Source organism: Lichenostomus cassidix, unplaced genomic scaffold (assembly GCF_008360975.1).
Source record: "Lichenostomus cassidix isolate B80296 unplaced genomic scaffold, HeHo_3.0 HiC_scaffold_33, whole genome shotgun sequence".
NCBI lineage: Eukaryota > Metazoa > Chordata > Aves > Passeriformes > Meliphagidae > Lichenostomus > Lichenostomus cassidix.
In genome coordinates this window covers 2,932,340-2,950,672 of record NW_028147632.1, presented here as the reverse complement: position 1 = coordinate 2,950,672, position 18,333 = coordinate 2,932,340, and the positions used below count along the sequence as shown (strand labels likewise).

Below are 18,333 nucleotides of genomic sequence, written 5' to 3'. Positions count from 1 at the left end.
CTGTGTGTTCCTGGCTGAGAATTGTCTCAGGAGACAGCCCTGCTCAAGTGACATGCAGTATATCTGCAGCAGAGCCCAAACTCGCCTGTGACAGAGGATAGAGGAAAGGTCTTCTCCATACTGGGCAGTCAAAGGGTCATTTCTTCCTCCCCAGCATGGGGATTTCCTTCCCCAGCTGCAGCATCTGCCTTGCACTGATCCTTGGGGTCAGCTCAGTGCTTGTTCTGCAGGAGATGAACCTGCAAGAGGAGGAAATGATGTGAAAGCTCTGAGTTTGTGGGCTGGGGGTTGCTTTCTATCTGTGGAGCCATTTTAGGGTTCCTATTTCTCTTGCACTACATATTTCTCTAGAGCTCTTTTCTATACCTATGGATATAAGTGTGTGAGAAGATATTTGAAACACATTCTCCTAACACTGTATTTCTACACTAATCTTGCACATTTACATTGATCTACTGCTTTGCTTACAGACCATGAACAGGTGCTTCATATGAGAGTGACTTTCCTCGGTGTGAAGTACTAATAATGCCAAGGTGTGGATTTAACCCCACCTGGGCCATTCGCTGAAGGGCTGGACTGCATCCTTGCTGTCCCTTCCAACTCAGAACTTTCTACCATGGCCTTGTGTGACCTCCATCAGTATTTATGGTGTCAATGCTGCTGTTGTTCTTATTTACAGTATTATTTTATTACTTTTTTAATAAAAGCTAATCAATTCAACGCTGTCCCTCGTGTCCCCTCAGCACCTGCAGCCCTGTCCCTTGCCCTGCTGCCCCTGCCCCGGGGGCTTCAGCCGAGCCAGAGCCTCTTCCCAGTGCTCCCAGTGCTCCCAGTCTGCCCGTGCAGCCTCCAGCAGCCAGCGAGGCCTTCAGCTGGGCCGGCAGAGAGGAGCTGCTGGAGCTCCCAAATCAGTTTGGTTCCGTTTGTCCTTCCCAGCCTGGGGAACAACGATTTTGGGAGTTTTCTGCCCAAACGCTGTCCGTTCCTCCGCTCAGCCCAAGGGTTTTGGGGAGATTTTGGCTTTTTTGGGGAGATTTTGGCTTTTTGGGGGAAATGAAAGCGATGTGGGGACAAGGCGGGATTGTCCCTCAGAGCCGCTCTGGCCAATCAGTGCGCGAGGATGAGGAGTGGCGGGAGATTCGGCCAATCAAAAGGCGCAGTGGGGTTTGGGCGGGAACATCAGCCAATGGGTGCGAAGGGCGGGCTTTGGGCGGGTTCTATAAAATGGTCTGTGAGGGGCACGAAGCTCCCTGGAGCCTCAAACTCAGACTCGGGATTGCCCTGGAACGTCCCGGGCTGGGCAGGAGGGCGAGGAACCGCTGTGGTGAGTCCGGGATGGAGCAGAGAGCTCCCTGCAGCCCCGGCAGGAGCCCAGGCCGGAGCAGAGATAGCTGAGAGACCCCGAGCCTGTGGGAAGCCCCTCAGAGCCATGGCAGTTGCTCCCGGCGGAACTCCCGGGGTGTTCTGAGGCACTCTGTGCCATGCCTCACAGGATTCCATCATTCCATTGTGCAATTCCACCCCTTGGCGGAGGCGCTGGGCATTCCCACCTGAATTTGAGCTAATTTAACGCGATTTGGGGACTTGGGGACATCGGCAGCGCTGGATGGAGCCAGAGGCTCGGGGAGCCTCGGGGAGCGGCGGCGGGCGAGGCCTTTGGAGACACGCTGAGGGGTTTGTGCTGCCCCGGGGCCAGGGAGGAGACGGGCGGGGTGGGAACGACAGGAAAGATAAAAAATAGAATAAACGGTAAGCAAAAGAGCAGCCCTAAGGTGCGTGTCCGCTCCCCCCTTGTCACTGAAGGAGCCGCAGCGAGGGACGGGCGAGCTGCGAGTGCCGGAAGAGGTAAAGAATAAAATAAATAATCTAAAAGCTGCACTCGGCCGCCCCGTGTCCCTGAAGGAGCCGCACAACCCGCGGAGCTCACAAACCCCAGGAAATCTCTCCCAGGCACTAAAAACCCTTTCCAGGAAGGTTTTATGCCGTGACTCTCCCCGCGAGCAGCGACAGCTCAGCCGCCGGGCGGGGATTGCAGCGGCGGGGGAAGTGCTGGAGGGGAATTTGGGGAGAGCAGAGCTTGGGGCTCTGCCGGAGCAGATCGGAGCGATCAGAGTTCACCAGCAGCACTGCCTGCGGGTTCTGTCAGCTGTTATGGGGAGGAGGATCAGCGTTTGCAGCTCTTTAACTTCAGGAGAGCACAGTTCTCGTTTGACTCTCCCGGGGCACTCAGACCTTTCCAACCCCTCACTGACCCCAGCAGGGTCAATGTCCTCCCATTTCCCTCCCAGGGTCCCTCGGACTTTTCTCCTGGAGAAAAACCTCACAGCAGCAGAAAAGCCCACAGCAGCTCTGGACCACGCTGATAGCAACAGCCGAGGAATCCCAAATGTGATGGCAATGTGCTGTTGGAGTAAATGTTGTACTTTCAGCCCAGTAAAATAACAGTAAATGTACTGTTCCAGCCCAGCTCCCACTTTCCCCCTGAGCATCTCTCCAGCTCAGAGTTTGGTGGCTTCTCTCTGGCAGATCCACTGCAATTGAAAGTTGCAGTTCTGAGGGATGATTCTGCTGCCCCTCAACTCCCCACATTCTCCGTGTTTCTCCTCGAGGTCAAGCTGGAAGCTGCAGGGACAGGAGATAGCCTGGGTCACCCCTGGGGTCCCTCAGGGGACATTGGGGTGTTTGTGTCCCCTGACCCCCAGTGCTCACCGGTTTCTGTCCAGGCTGGAGCCATTCACCCACGTCCAGCCCATCCCAGCCTCAGGCACCCAGAGCCCAGTGCAGAAGCTGCGTTTGAATTTCTTCAGGGATTCACTGAGGAATTCCTGGTGGAAGGACAGACGGTGACCCTGATGGCCATGGATTGTCACCCCAAAATGGGCTCTGTGCTCAGCCCAGGACTGAGACCCATTGTGTCCCTCAGAGGCACCCGGGGGTGACACAGGGAAGGGCTGATCCTGGGATTTGGGGAACCTCCTCACCCTTCCCAGGGTGCCTCCAGCCCCCCAGTCCATCCCACATTCCCAACCCATCATTCCCTCACCAGCTGATCCCCATCCCAGGATTTTGGGAACCTCCAGCCCCAGCAGCAGCCCCTGGTCCTTCCCACATTCCCAACCCAGCATTCCCTCACCAGCTCCTCCTGATCCTGCAGCACCAGCAGCGTTGCCCCCCGACTCTTGCACTCCTCCCAGCTCTTGTTCCAAGGGTTCTGTTCAGTGGAATTCCAGTAGCACTTGGTCTTTTCCAGCGTCCAGCCCGGGGGGCAAATCCTGCATCCCTGAGCTCCTGGAAAACGGGATCAGAGCTGGTCAGGTCACCAAGTCCTCACCTCACCCCTGGCACACCCTGAGAGGTGTCAGTGTCTCATTGCCGTTTGTTTCATTTGTTTCATTCCCGTTTGTTTAGTTTGTTTTGTTTCATTCCCTTTGTTTTATTTGTTTCATTCCCATCTGTTTCATTCCCGTTTGTTCCATCATTTTCTCCATTCCTGCTTGTTCCATTATTTTCTCCATTCCCATTTGTTCCAATTTCTCCATTCCCATTTCTTCCATCATTTTCTCCATTCCCATTCTCTCCCCAGCACACCCATAGCTGCTCCTGGGGCTCCAATCCGGTTTTTCCAGGAGATTTTGGGGAAGCTTGAGGAGCAGAGAAGCCTCGGGGTTGTTCCCTGGCGGCTGTGAGGGGCAGAGGAATTCCCGCAGCTCAGAGAGGACATTTTCCAGGCTTCCCTTGGTGTCCCGGTGGAGAACTGCAGGGGAAGGGAGAGGGAAAGGAAAGGAGGAAGGAGAGGAAGGCAGGAAGGAAGGAAGTTTAGCAAGAACAGCACCTTGCCAGCCCCAAACTCTGCAGCCCTGAGCTCCCCCTGCTCAGAGCTGTCCCTACCCACGGTGGCTTCGTGCCGGTGGCAGGATGTGGCCCCTCGAGGTGTCACCGCGGCTCTGGTGCCACCTCAGAGAGCCGCAGAGCCTCTGTCCCCCTCAAGGCTCTGCGGCCAGGCTGAGGAGCTGCTCAGCACCCCCTGCCCCACACGGGCACAGCTGGCAGCCCTGGGTTTGGGGGGGTTTCCCCCAGCCCTGCCCCTCTGGGGGTCTCCCCGACATCCAGCAGCCATCGGGGTCTCCCTGCCGCCTGCCCGGGGGGGTTTGGGGGTGCTGGGGGTGACAACAGCCATGTCCCACCAGCTGAACACGGGGCTGCTGGAATGGTGGCTCTGGGTGAGCCCGAGTTCAGCCCGGGGCTGTCCGACCCACCCGAGACATTTTCCCCATGGCCACACAACCCCCCGGGTCACCTCCTCACTGTCAGGCTGTCCCCATGTCCCCCCGTGTCCCCCCTGTCCCCTCCCCACACTCACCCGAGCAGCCCAGAGCCACCACGGCCACTCCCAGCAGGACATTCCCGGTCCAGCCAGCCCCGAGCGCCACGCGGTGCCACCGAGGACAGCCTGGAGCTGCAGGGGACAGAGGGGACAGCAGATCGCATGGTGTCACCAAAAAGGTTTGGGTTGTTTTGTCCCCAAGAACAGCTCAGAGCCCGGCAGCCCCCAGGGTTCAAACCTCGATGGGTTTTCCCTGCAGAGTTACTCGCAGCAGGAATTAAATCTTTTAATTAATGTTTGGATTTTGTGATCTTCGAGGTCTTTCCCAACCCAATCAGTTTTGATTCTCCTGCTGGTTTTTCTCCTCAGGGAAACCCAAACTGGAGTCAGCAGGAAAAAGCACAAGGAGCAGATGAAGGAAACAAAGCAGGAACCCCCAGAACTCAGGGAAGATGGACAAGGAGCATCAGGAGCTGGATGAGGATTTCCAAAAGCATCAGCAGCCCTTCAGCATGGCAGGGCTGCAGAACTGGGGCAGATTTGGGGCTTTTGTTCCAATCAGTGACCCCCAGGAAGAACCAAACCCTGGAACAGCGATTGGTGTGGAGTTCAGTTAGCCCAGCTCAGCCTCTCCACGCAGAGATGAAGCTCAGACAGGAGCCTGGGGCAGTCAGGGCTTAGAAATCATCCCACAAACCCAGCTTTGAGCCCAAGAGGAGGAGGATGAGGAGGAGGTAAAGTGATCCCTGAGCACCAAAGCCATTCCACCCCAAAAGCAGCCCCAGCATCCCCCAATTCCTGTCCCCCACCCACCTGGGGGTCCCCAGAGGGGCTGAACCCCTTTACCTGCACCCTGCAGGGCTGAGGATCTCCCTGCAGCCCCCCGCTTGCTCCGTTGGTCCAACGCCATGTAGCCTTCTTCATCCTCCATGTCCCTGCAGAGCTTGGGGACAGCCTGGGGACAGCCTGGGGACACTGCACTGGTGGCTCAGAGGAGGGGACAGGAAGCCAAAGCATCTCTGACCGCTGGACTGGAGCTTCCTGCCCTCGTCACAGCCCTGACAGCCCGGGGAGGGGCTGGGAGGGGTGGGATTTTGTCTCCAGGGGAAGGGAAATGGGGGTTTGGGGTTTGTCCCCATGGAGAAAAGGAGAGGGAGTCGTGGCAGGAGGTGCTGCCATAAAAACCTCTCCTGGCTGCACTAAAATGGTGAAAATAGAAGAGCAGGAGGTTGGCCCTGATCTCTGAGAGGTGGGAGTTGGTAAAATGTCATTGAAGGAGAAATGAAACATTGGAGAATTGATCAATGAAATGCTAGAGGTATCTGAATATAGACACAAAGTGCTTTGTCGAGCCACCAGCTTTGCTTTCCCAGCCCTGAGGGTGGTGGTGCTGACTCAGCGCCTGGGGCCTCACTTCTGCTACCCGCTAATTAGGAGCAATTTGTCAGGTTAATTAATGGTTAATTAATCCCTGTTTTGCCATCCTTGAGCCACTTTGCTCCTCTGCCAGGCTCAATCCAGCTCAGCACCTGCAGAGCTGCCCTGTGCTGGGTGAGCTCCGTGCATCGCTTTGGTTTCCCCAAAAAGCCAAAATCTCCCCAAACCCCTTGGGCTGAGCGGAGGAACGCACAGCGTTTGGGCACAAAACTCCCAAATCGTTGTTCCCCAGGCTGGGAAGGACAAACGGAACCCAACTGATTTGGGAGCTCCAGCAGCTCCTCTCTGCCGGCCCAGCTGAAGGCCTCGCTGGCTGCTGGAGGCTGCACGGGCAGACTGGGAGCACTGGGAGCACTGGGAAGAGGCTCTGGCTCGGCTGAAGCCCCCGGGGCAGGGGGAGCAGGGCAAGGGACAGGGCTGCAGGTGCTGAGGGGACACGAGGTGTCACCGAATCTGCAGGAAAAAAATATAAAACTCTCTAACAACATTTTTAATGTCAGAGAGTCAAGGCATTACTTTATTATCTGGCCAGGATGTTGTTCTGGTCAGGATGTACCACAGAAATCATCTCATCCACACACAGCCTGGCTGTGCAGGGAGAATCATTCCACGATACACGCTTTTACCCGAATCTTCAGATATTTTATACAGTAAAAATACATAGGAAAGCATTGGCTCAGTGTTCATTGGTCTAAAGTTGAGCAAACCCCCAGTATTCAGTTTCCTATTGGATTCGAATCTCTTCACCTCTGATGCTAATTAGATTCTTCATTCTTCAGTTTTTCTCATCAGTCTTTTTTCCGGGCCAGGATGTCTTCAGCCCTGCTGGAGGTGGTCTGGGGTAGCTGTTTGTGATATCCACCATGTCCTGCTGATAACCACAAGGTCCCGGCGAATGTTCTGTTCATAGTCTTTATCTCTCTGGTTATCTCCGGGGTCACTCCCAATCTGTTGAAATGCTGAGTCCACCAGACCTCGTCCGGTAGAACAATGTCCTGAAAGAAACCTAAAATTCCTTTTTCCGGGGTTAAGATAAGCAGAACTTTTTGACTAAAGTTATACAAAAGTTTTAACCTGATCCGTTTTCCAACAGAGGGACAGCGGGGAGGATCAACAAGTATTTAATGCCAAAGAAATAAAACAACGAAGGCCCCGCGAGATCACGTGACTCTCACCGCGGCCCCGCCGGGGGGAGGTGGAGCAGCGGAAGTGACGTCACAGCCACCGTTACCGCTCTCCTCGGTCAGGCGCTGGACGACATGATGGCGGCGGCGAAAGCAGCTTTGGGAGCGGGAGAGATGTGGGGATTGCTGGTGAGTTTTGGGGGTTTTGTGTGGAGAACTGCGGGTTTTTTGGGGCCGCGGAGGGGTCTGGGGGGGCTATGGGGACATTGCCGATATATCCGAGAAACCCCGCTTCAACCTCCTAAAAATGCGTTTTGTTCCCAAAATTGCACTTCACCCCTCAAAAACCCACTTTTGTCTCGCAAAAAAGTTCCACTTCCGAACCATTTCATTCCTCAAAATCCCACTCCATCCCCCAAAATCTTGCTCTTTTCCCCAAAAATACCCCATTTTAATTTCTAAAGTCCCTTTCATTCCCTCTGTGTGTCTGAGTTTAACGATTTAATAGAGGAGTAACGTTTAACAGCGTTTAACCTGATTTATACCTGAATTTAACCTGATTTACTCCTGAATTTAGCAATTCGAGAGGAGTATCGCCTAGCAGCATTTAATCAGATTCCACACGTGAATTACCAGTTCCACAGAGCAGTAACATCGAGCAACATTTCCCATAATTCACCCTGCAACTGTAAAGCTGAGAAGAGAAATCAAACCCATTTCCGCCCCTTGCCCCGATCCGGACCCGTTCGCCGCTGCGACTGCGCGGGGTGGGGATGGACTGTGCGGGGGGGCGGAGCGGCGGGCGGAGCGGGGCAGGATGTGGGGCGGAGCGGAGCGGGGCAGGCTGTGGGGGAACCCGGGGCGGAGCGGCGGCGGGCGTAGCGGAGGCGGGGACTGGAGGAGCGGCGGCGGGGATTGGACTGGAGGAGCGGCGGCGGGGCGTGGGGTCCGGCGGAGCTAGAACGTGGGGGGCGGCGGAGCTGGGAGAGCAGCGGCGGCAGTGAGAGGAGCGGAGCCCGGGAAGGGGCGGTGGCGGAGCTCGGAGAGGCTGTCCCAGCGCAGGTGGGAGCCGCGCTGCCTTGTGCCGGGGCTCGGGGCTCGCTGCGGGCGGATGGAGGGGGCGGCAGGGGGGCTGTGGCGGCTTCCTTCTCCCGTCTCCCTCCCTCCCTCCCTCCCTGGCTGTGGCGCCGTGTTGCCGCTGGCCTGAGGCCGCTGAGGGAGCGGCTGCCCGCGGTCTCCTTGCCGCTGCTGCCGGAGCAGCGCTGGCTCGTCCCGCTTGCTGTCGGTAGGATAGAACAGAAAAGCGCAGCACAGAACAGAAGAGCACAGAACAGCACAGCACACTCCCATTCCCGGGACTGTTCCCGGCCATGCGGCACCGGGCTGGGCGCCCCTGGTGCAGCGGGACCTGTCCGTGCCCGGGGCTGGCAGGCGATGGAAGGAACTTGAGTGTGTCTGCCAAGCCAAGCGATCTGGAGGAGAAAAGAGAGCAGTTCGGGGTATTTGGCGGGCCGCCAGAGCTCCCGCCATATTGGGTTGGTGGCCTACTGCGCTACCTGCGCGCCGCTATGTCCGCGCCGTCTTCCGCACTCTCACTTCCGCACTCCCTACCGGGTTCCGCCTCCTGGCAACAGCAAGAACCAACCGGTCGCTGCAGCGCTCGCTGTCCCTGAGCTCCAACCCTCAGCGCAGGGCATGCAGGGAGCAATGCTGAGCCACTCAGGGCTGCTGGTTCTTCCCACCCGGCAGGCTGAGCCCGATCCGCAGCTGCCCTGTTCCCGCCCTCGGCAGCTCCCGGGCGCTGTGCCTAACTGTCCCTGCCTGTCCCTAACTGTCCCTGCCTGTCCCTGGCTGTCCCAGGCCGGAGCTGCACAGCCAGAGGGGTTGGGGCTGCAGGGCCGAGCTGGGCCCGGAGCTCTCTGACACTGTGTTTGTGTCCCCAGGTGCTGCCGGGGAGCAGAGACAGGTATTATGATCCAAATATTAAGGTTCTTTAGAAATACCTCTGCCCGAATTAAGGTACAAACGAGACCATATGCCAATCAATAGTATGGGTTTTATTTGATAGAAAATATGAGAGAGAGAGAGAGAGAAGAAAAGAGAGAAAAAGAGAAGTAAGAAAAGAGGTGGGGGGGACAGAAAGAGGGAAAGAGAAAATATCACCATCCGTGGATCCCAACGATGTTGCGTTGATCCTCTCCAGCTGGTCTTCTTGGTGGTGATGTTCCTCCCAAAAGCACAGAGTGCCAAGGGTTAATATACGCTCAGGCCAGAGGCAATGTCCAGCATGTCCCCCCGGGGCAGGGGCAGCCTCTAGCAGCAGACTCTGCTTGCATCACCTGCACTCCTGTGGCATTTGGGGGTCTGTGATGGGTTGTGACTCCCCTCAGCTCCTCTCACGTGAAAGTCCCGTGGATGAGGCCTGTGGGGTTGGGGGTTCCACAGCTGGGCAGTTTGTGTCAGCCTGGCTTCTGTGAGCTGTGCTCTGCCCCCACCGCAAACTCAGCCAGGGATGATTCTCAGTGCACCCGGTGGCTTTGGCCTTTGTGTGTGCACACCTTTCCCTCAGCCTGAAATGATTGAACAATAGGGTTTCCCTTTATGGAATCTCAGCAGTTTGACTCTCAGTCCAAAGTCCCAGTCAGGTATCTTCAGGGAGGTTTCTTTGATTGTAGCTTCTTTATACGGTTTTGGTATAATGAGCAAAACTTTGTATCAATGTTTGAGGCATTAACTATTTCAGTCTCTGACAACAGGGCAGGGCTGAGCTGGCAGCACCTTCCAGAGCCAGCACCAGCCGGGGCCTCTCATCGTGTGCCCTCCAGTTCATTTGTCAGTGTGGTCAAAAGAGTGTAGGGGTTCAGTACAGTTGGATGTATGTCCTCTGTGATCTTGTTAATTGCCCTTCAATCCTGCACTCATCTAGAACTTTTGTCATCAGCCTTCTTGACCGGCAGGATGGGTGTGTCGTAGTTGGATTCACATTCCACCAACAGCCCCAATTTAAGGAACTTTTCAATCACAGCTGCTAGTCCCTCACGGCTTTCTGGTTTTCAAGGGTGTTGCTTTTGTCTCACCCGCATTGCTCCTGGTTTCAGTGCAACACTCACTGGTTCTGCTCGTTTGGATCTTCCCAGAACATCCCTGACCCACACTGTTGGACTGACAGCATTTTCAATCTCAGTGGGGATTTCACCACACTTCTGCTGTATAAAAAGCACAGCAACTTCGACAAATTTAGACTCAGGAATCATGATTTGTATGCCCTGTCCTTTTTTAAATTTAATTTCAGCCTCTAATTTCTCCAGTAAATCCCTCCCGAGCAATGGTTTAGGGGAGTTGGGCATATAGAGAAATTGATGAGTTACCCAGTGCTTCCCCAGTTTGAATTTCAAAGGTTTGAAGAAAGGCTGTGTTTCAGTTACTCCTGCAGGTCCAATAACCTTTGCAGTATTGAAGCACGGAATTGACTCCACAACTCAGATAGTTATGGAGTAGGTATGTGTTTATTCCAGCTGGGGTGCATGGCGGGTAGCCCCTCCAAAGGCATGCACACCTCAGCGGCACTTCACTAGGTTTATATTAGGTTACAGATTACATATGCATGAAGTTAGACAAAGCCCCTATACATATTCATTACCTATCCCCGCTTCGTATTATAATGAGTTCAAAGTTCATTTAAATATGCTCGCGCAAGCGCAGTGTCTCAAATTAATTGTGGGCAAGGGTCCCGATGATTAATTATGACAGATTCCATCCTCTTCATCACGATGAACTGTTCACCCTGTTCCCTTGCGCATGCTCCCTTGGTCCTTGGTCCTAGTCCAAGCCTGAGAACCAACTTGTACCAGTCCTGGGGTCCAAGGGCAGGATGCTCGGTTACACTTGGTGGTTTCTCTCAATTATTTGGCTCTCTTCTCTCCATCCTCCCCGATACCAGGTAGGCACAAATTCATTAAGGGAATAATAAATGGATCACAGCTGGCATATCTTAGTAAATCATTATACAATCTCTGGCTCTCTAAATCAGTTTAAAAATATTATTATTACTATTATTATTATTACTATTAATTATTATTACTATTATCCAGCTTCTAGCTCTTTTACATTAGTAATTTCTATTTTACCCTAAATCAGTCCCCCCTTTTCTATAAGATTAGTAAATTCTTTTACTAGTAAATGGAGTCTTCTTCTTGCAAGCTTCTGCGATAAGTATCTCTCAATGCCTTACCGTGTACATTTGATAAGGTAGTTAAAATGGATAGCCTCTTTAACATCCTACAATTTCAGACAAATAGCAGAACAGATAACACAAGACTAATACCTACCAAAATTAGTAAAACAATTGTGGTCTGACATAATGTATTAAGGATACCAGTTGCAGTAGGTGACTATCCAAAAAGCACATCGCACTAGTGGTGATCTGCATCCTGTCTGGCTCTTTGCAAGACTCTGCTTATTTCCTCTGTATCATGGCGAATGGTTATTAAAATTTTCTTTCCACTTTTTTGAATTCCTTTTAGCATGTTAATTAAGTCTTGGTGCTCTACCAATTGTCTTACCAGCGTAAGGTTCATCCCAATAGGTGTTGCTGATAAGTCATGATACATTGTGTAATTGGATTTTATCAACTGATGAGATACAACTGGTGCCAAATACAAAAAGTCACACCCAATGATCTTCACAAAATTACAAATACAAAAATTAGAATGATTCCTAACATATGGGGTGTGAAGCTCCCAGTCTATGCCCAAATGATGGCTAACTTGTTGTACCACCTTTGAGATGAAATGTGGTCTTCTATCTGAGGACATTGTGGCTGGAACTCCAAAGCGTGGTATTGTTTCTTGTAACAATACCTTGGTTACCTCCCAGGCTTTGACAGTTCTAGTGGGAAAGGCTTCTGGCCATCCTGAAAAGGTATGTGTTAATACCAACAAGTACCGATACCCCACTTTTCTTGGGAGTTCCAAAAAATCAATTTGCCACTGCTGTCCAGGCCCATTCCCTTTCCCAGTTTGGCCCAATTTTGGTTTGGGGATATTTTTAGGGCTAGTTTGGAGGCAAAGGTCGCACTGTCGGGTTACTTGTGCGATGGTAGCATATAAATTTCTGGCAATAATTCTTTCAATTAAATATTTGTGTAGGGCATCTATTCCCCAGTGTGTCTTTTGGTGTTCTGTTCTTACTAGTGCCCACACTAAATGAGAGGGAATGACCAACCTCCCCTGTGCAGTAATTAATAGCCCAACCCTCTTCATTGTCCTCTTTGTTAAAGGTTAGCTTACCTTCTAGGGAGATTTGGCCGTCTGGAATTAAAGTCCCTTCAGTTGTCACCTCACCTTTCGCTGCTTCTTTTGCCTCTCTGTCCGCCAGATCATTTCCTTCCTCCAATTCTGAGCTCACTTTCTGGTGTGCCTTAATGTGCGTGATTGCTACTTTCTCAGGTAGCTGGACTGCTTCCAACAGCTGGGTTATCTCTTGTGCATGTTTAATGTTTTTCCTTGTGAGTTCAACAGTCCCCTTTCCTTCCAAATGGCTCCATGTGCATGTACAACTCCAAATGCATACTTTGAGTCTGTATAAATGTTTATCTTTTTCCCTTTGGCTATTTCCAAAGCACGGGTTAAAGCAATTATTTCAGCTTTCTGGGCAGAAGTGTTTATTGGTAGGGGTCCAGATTCTATTACCTCTTTGCTGGTGGTGACTGCATACCCTGCATGTCGCTTTCCACTGATGACGTAGCTGCTCCCATCGGTAAACCAGGTCTCTGTATCATCCAAAGGTGTATCCTTCAGATCTGGACGGCTGGAGTATGTGGCTTCAATAGTTTCCAGGCAGTCGTGGTGCACCTGCTCCCCGTTGTTTCTGCTGAGGAAGAAGCTGGGTTGACAATGTTAGTGACCACTATTTCCACATCGTCCTGCTCCACCATGATGAGTTGGTATTTCAGGAACCTCCGTGGGGAAAGCCAGTGTCTGCCTTTCACTTCCAGCACTGCAGACACTGTATGGGACACTAACACAGTCATTTTCTGGCCCAAGATAAAGTTGCGTGCCTCTTGGATGTTTAGCACGACTGCTGCAACAGCCCTGAGGCACCCCAGCCATCCTTTGGCTGCTGCATCTAGTTGCTTAGACAGATAAGCAACTGCCCGTCGATATGGGCCCAGGTCTTGTGCTAGTATTCCCAGGGCAATCCCCTGCTTCTCATGAGAAAAGAGAAAAAATAGTTTACTCACATCTGGAAGTCCCAAAGCTGGAGCTGACATCAGGGCATTCTTAGTTGTTTGAAGGCCCTCGTGGCCTCTTTTGTCCACTGAAGATCTCTGCTTTCCTTTTTGATGAGCTCATACAAGGGTTTCACAAGGACCCCATAACGAAGGATCCAAAGCCTGCACCATCCCGTCATCCCCAGGAAAGTCCGTAGCTCCTTTACAGTTCGGGGTTTGGCAAATGGCCTCTTTCCGGTCTTGTCCCAAAGTTCACTGCCCAGCACTGATTTCATAGCCCAAATAAAGTACTTTTGGTTTTACTACTTGAGCCTTTTTCTTGGACACCCTGTACCCTTGGAGCCCCAGGAAATTTAGTAAACTTACTATCCAGAGTACACAGACGTCTTCTGTCCAGGTAGCTATTAAGATGTCATCGATGTATTGCAATAGCTTCCCTTCCTCAGAGGGGGCTTCCCAGGATTCCAGGTCATTTGATAGTTGATCCCTGAATAGGGTGGGACTGTTCTTAAATCCTTGAGGCAACACCGTCCAAGTGAGCTGAGTTTTGCGTCCACTTTTGGGATTTTCCCAGTCGAACGCGATTTTTTTTCTGGCTGGCCTCGTGGAGAGGGAGGCAAAAGAAGGCATCTTTCAAATCTAAAACAGTAAACCAGGTTAGTTCAGGTGTTAGCTCAGTTAGTGGCGTGTAGGGATTTGACACCACAGGATAGAGGTTTTCAGTTATTTTGTTTACTGCTCTTAAATCTTGTACCACCCGATATGACCCATCAGGTTTGCGGACTGGTAAAATGGGGGTGTTGAAATCAGATTTGCACTCTCTCAATAGTCCTAGCTGTAAAAAGTTTTCAATCACTGGGCTAATTCCTTCCTTGTCTTCTTTCTTAAGGGGGTATTGTTTAACCCTGACTGGTTGTTTCCCTTCCTTCAACTTAATTTGTATCGGAGGTGCATTTTTAGCTCTTCCAGGTATGTTTGTTGCCCATACCCCAGGGAATACTTGATTCATAATTTCCTCACTAATTTCTCCCTCAGCCTCTGTGGTTGTGAGCATTAAACTTAGTATTGCAACATATTGTTGATCATTTACCTCCAGAGTAATTTCCTCATCTTTAAATGAAATGGTTACTTGTAACTGTTCCAATAGGTCTCTGCCCAAAAGGGCTTTTGGAGATCTGGGCATGTACAAAAACTTGTGAATACCCCGTTGCTTTCCCAGTTTATACTTTAAAGGTTTGCAAAAATATGCTTTTTCAGATTGGCCAGTTGCCCCTTGAACCATGATATAATCATCCTCCACCGGCATTAAAGTTTTATTGAAAACCGAGTATGTTGCCCCCATGTCCACCAAAAATTCTATTTCTTTTTCTTTTTCCCCTAGCTTCATTATAACCAGTGGATCTGCTAGGGTGGAGTCCTCCGGCCTTCTTCAGTCTTCTTTCATGTGTGCAATGACTCCTCCTCGGCCTCATCTTCTTTGCTGGTTGTTCTATTTTCCTTCTTTTTTTTTTTTTTAAAAAAACGACATTAATTATAATAGTGTGTTATATTCTAAAAACCCATGTGGAGGCCATCTAATTCTGTCATTTAGCCTGTACAAAGGCCACTACTAAGTTAAAATTTAATAAGAGTTCTTTTATCTTTTATACTTCTGCTCCCTGTAATTTTCTTCCAATGTGCTAAAACACAGCCAAGTGGAGTTGTTTTAGGAACCTCTTTGCTTTGCCCAGTTCCCATCTTATCTATTTCCTTCTCTTGGTTCAATCTCTTTTCTAGGCAAACCTCTTTTCACACTGACTTACTGGATTTTTTTGTTTTTGTTTTTTCTGCTTTTTTCTGGATTTTTTTTTCCCCTATTATTCCTCTTGCACTAACCAGGTTTCAGAAACTAAATGACTCTTTCCACACACTAAAGCAATAACAGCTGCTTCTGACCACTCAGTCACAATAGTAACAGTGTCTCTTTCGTTAAGATCTCCGCTTTTTATTTCAGCTATCTTATATCGAGCCTGAATTTCAGAATCCTCACACGCTGGACACCACTTTGATCTCAAACGGAACACACAATACCACTTTCTGTGGCGTGCAGCACACTCACACAATGCCCAAACCTTACAGTGATTATTTTTGCACTCAAAACAGAAAGGTATTTTCGGCATCAGACAAGCATCTCATTTATTTCACTCAAAACCAAGCTGGTATGAGAGAGGAAGAAAAATAAATCAAGATTAATTACTGAGAGGGAGGAAGGGGAAAGAAAAGGAAAAGAAATGAAGGCAACCACTCTTTGTATAGTCCTATGTTCACTAAGTAAATTAACTCAAGAGTCTACAATTCCGCTGCTAAAAAGAGCTTGGTAATTTTGTCCACACAAAACTTTTATAATGCACCAACTTATTCTCTTTACAACCTGCACCGTTACTCTCTGACAGGTCAATAACAGATAGTATCTCTTAACTCTGCAAGCTTGCAAACCCACTAATCAAACTATGGCACAGCTATGTTCCTTTGATGTAGTCACCGAAAAAAAAAGGCCCCAACTGGCCACGGTAAAAAGTTTCCCTTTATTCAATTACCACCACAATTTCAAACAACTGCATACACTCACTCACCCTAACACAACAATAAACACATAATATAACACAATAAGCGCTTTTACGACCACAACAGCAAAATACAGCAAAAATTCCAAAAACCCACACTCATACACCAAAGCTAATAATTCACAACCATACCCAAATATTCACTTCTATTAGACCACTCCTCAAACTTAATCAAGCAATTCCTCATTTGCTCGTGCAGACTAATCTGCACCCACACACATACACAACACCGGTGTTAACAATACTTCAAACTAGTTCTCTTTCAAACTAGTTTCCTTAGGGATCCACTCGACCCACCACCAGGATCGCTCGCGGCCACTCTATCGGACAGCGAATCCCCCCCTGCCAGCTAAGGACGATGAATTACTTTGCCGATTTCCCCTAGCCAGCCCTAACCAGTTGCTTGCAAGCTCACCACTCAGGGACAACGCTGCGCACAGGACGTCTCTCTGTGTCTTACCAGCAGCCCTAGCCATGCGTATACGACTTACAGGCTTCCCTATACCCAAAACACATACCGTTTCTCCGCTGTAGCAGGTGGTCATTGTTTGCCCCCACAGTGAGCGGCCGAGGAGCGGAGGTCCTCCAGGAAAATCCCGGGGTGCGCCTAGGATGTCAGCCCCTCAGTCGATCCTGCAGCCAGGCAAATCTTGTCCCATCTGGGGTGCCAAATGAAGCACCGAATTGACTCCACAACTCAGATAGTTATGAAGTAGGTATGTGTTTATTCCAGCTGGGGTGCATGGCGGGTAGCCCCTCCAATGGCATGCACACCCTCAGCAGCACTTCACTAGGTTTATATTAGGTTACAGGTTACATATGCATGAAGTTAGACAAAGCCCCTATACATATTCATTACCTATCCCTGCTTCGTATTATAATGAGTTCAAAGTTCATTTAAATATGCTCGCGCAAGCGCAGTGTCTTCAAATTAATTGTGGGCAATGGTCCCGATGATTAATTATGACAGATTCCATCCTCTTCATCACGATGAACTGTTCACCCTGTTCCCTTGCGCATGCTCCCTTGGTCCTTGGTCCTAGTCCAAGCCTAAGAACCAACTTGTACCGGTTCAGGGTCCAAGGGTGGGATGCTCAGTTACACTTGGTGGTTTCTCTCAATTACTTGGCTCTTCTCTCCATCCTCCCCGATACCAGGTAGGCACAAATTCATTAAGAAAATAATAAATGGATCGCAGCTGGCATATCTTAGTAAATCATTATACAATCTCTGGCTCTCTAAATCAGTTTAAAAATATTATTATTACTATTATCCAGCTTCTAGCTCTTTTACATTAGTAATTTCTATTTTACCCTAAATCAGTATCTTGACTTAATTTCCCTTCTAAAGTATTTAGCAGAGAACACACTGCCCTGGAATCTACCAAAAATTCAACATCGTCTTTCCCCGGCTTAGCTCTAACCAAAGGCTCTGCTGGGGGAGAGCCCTTCGGTCCCCTTCATTCCAGATCTGATCCTGATCCCGAATCTGATGTGATCCCGATCCCAATCCCGAATTGGATCCCAATCCCGATCCCAAATCTGATCCCAGTCCTGATCCCGGTTCCACAGCTAGTTGGGGGACTGAGGATTTCTTCTTCAACTTGGGACAGTCCTTCTTCCAATGTCCCTTTTCTTTACAAAAGGCACATTGATCTTTGTCTGGAGAAGGAGAGCTGCCCTTGGATGATTTCTCCTGGCTACTTTTCTGACTAGGTTGTCTAACTTTGCCACTAGGACCACTAGGACCTCTATCTCCATATACTTTCCCAGCTACCTTTAACAACCTGCTCAGGTCATGTTCCCTGCCTAGCTCCTGCAGTTTTCTCCTTATATCACTGCTAGCTTTGCCCAGAAGTAGAGGACTTAGATGTGCTCTTCTATCACTCGAATCAGGATCTAGGTTTGTGTATTTGAGTGCAGCTTCTCTTAGCCTATTTAGGAATTCAGTGGGAGATTCATCTAGATCTTGTCTTATCTCATACAGCTTTGACAAATTTCAAGCCTTTGGGACACCGTGTCGTAAGCCATACAGATGAGACTCTGGAATTGTTTAGCCTAGCCATGTGGTCTGGAACATTTGGGTTCCAGCGTGGATCTTCTGTTGGGAACATTTTGGCAGTGGTGCCCTGGAGCATTCCACTGCTATCTGTGCATCTCTAGGAGCTTTGATAGCCTTATCAACCATCTCTCTTTCAACAGGATCGAGCAGCGTTTCCATCATTGCTCTCAAGTCTCTCCAGTCAGGGTTCTGTGTGGAAATTGCCCTCTGCACTAAGTTAGCGACTCTTTCTGGATTTTCTTTATGCTTCCCAACGGTGCTTTCCCACTGTTCTAATTCTACAAGAGAGTGTGGGACCTTGATCTATCCGGGTTCCTGGTTTCCAGCAGCCTGTCTCAGGGGGGCTTGTACAACCGGCTCCTCTTTCCTTCTAGCTCTCATCCTCTTGGCTATGGGGCTACGTTCTCCCGTGGCCTTTTTTGCTGTTTCTGAACCCCTCTTTCGTCTCGTTGCTGTTTCCTGATCTCCTTCTTCAGGGTTTATGTGAACTAGCGCTACTGTCCGTTTCTGTCGAATCTGTCATTTGAGAGGCGGCAGGGCGAGTGCTGCGGG

The 18,333-nt window shown here is 50.2% G+C and overlaps 2 protein-coding genes and 1 long non-coding RNA gene across 5 annotated transcripts in view; 2 read left to right on the top strand and 1 right to left on the bottom strand.

Annotated features, from left to right (window-relative positions):
* LOC146421510 (early activation antigen CD69-like) overlaps positions 1–18,333 on the top strand; it is a 102,247-nt gene that overhangs the window by 4,296 nt on the left and 79,618 nt on the right. The gene's annotated exons all lie outside the window — the stretch shown is intronic.
* LOC146421512 (C-type lectin domain family 2 member B-like) overlaps positions 1–18,333 on the bottom strand; it is a 186,571-nt gene that overhangs the window by 101,805 nt on the left and 66,433 nt on the right. The gene's annotated exons all lie outside the window — the stretch shown is intronic.
* LOC146421517 (uncharacterized) lies at positions 7,857–17,036 on the top strand. 2 transcript variants are annotated; one of them, XR_014848681.1, is made up of 4 exons: positions 7,857–7,947; positions 14,007–14,086; positions 14,499–14,600; positions 16,281–17,036. It is a non-coding gene; the product is annotated as an uncharacterized LOC146421517 (long non-coding RNA). The 2 variants fall into 2 exon arrangements; XR_014848680.1 differs by lacking the exon at positions 16,281–17,036 and having other exon boundaries at positions 14,499–14,622.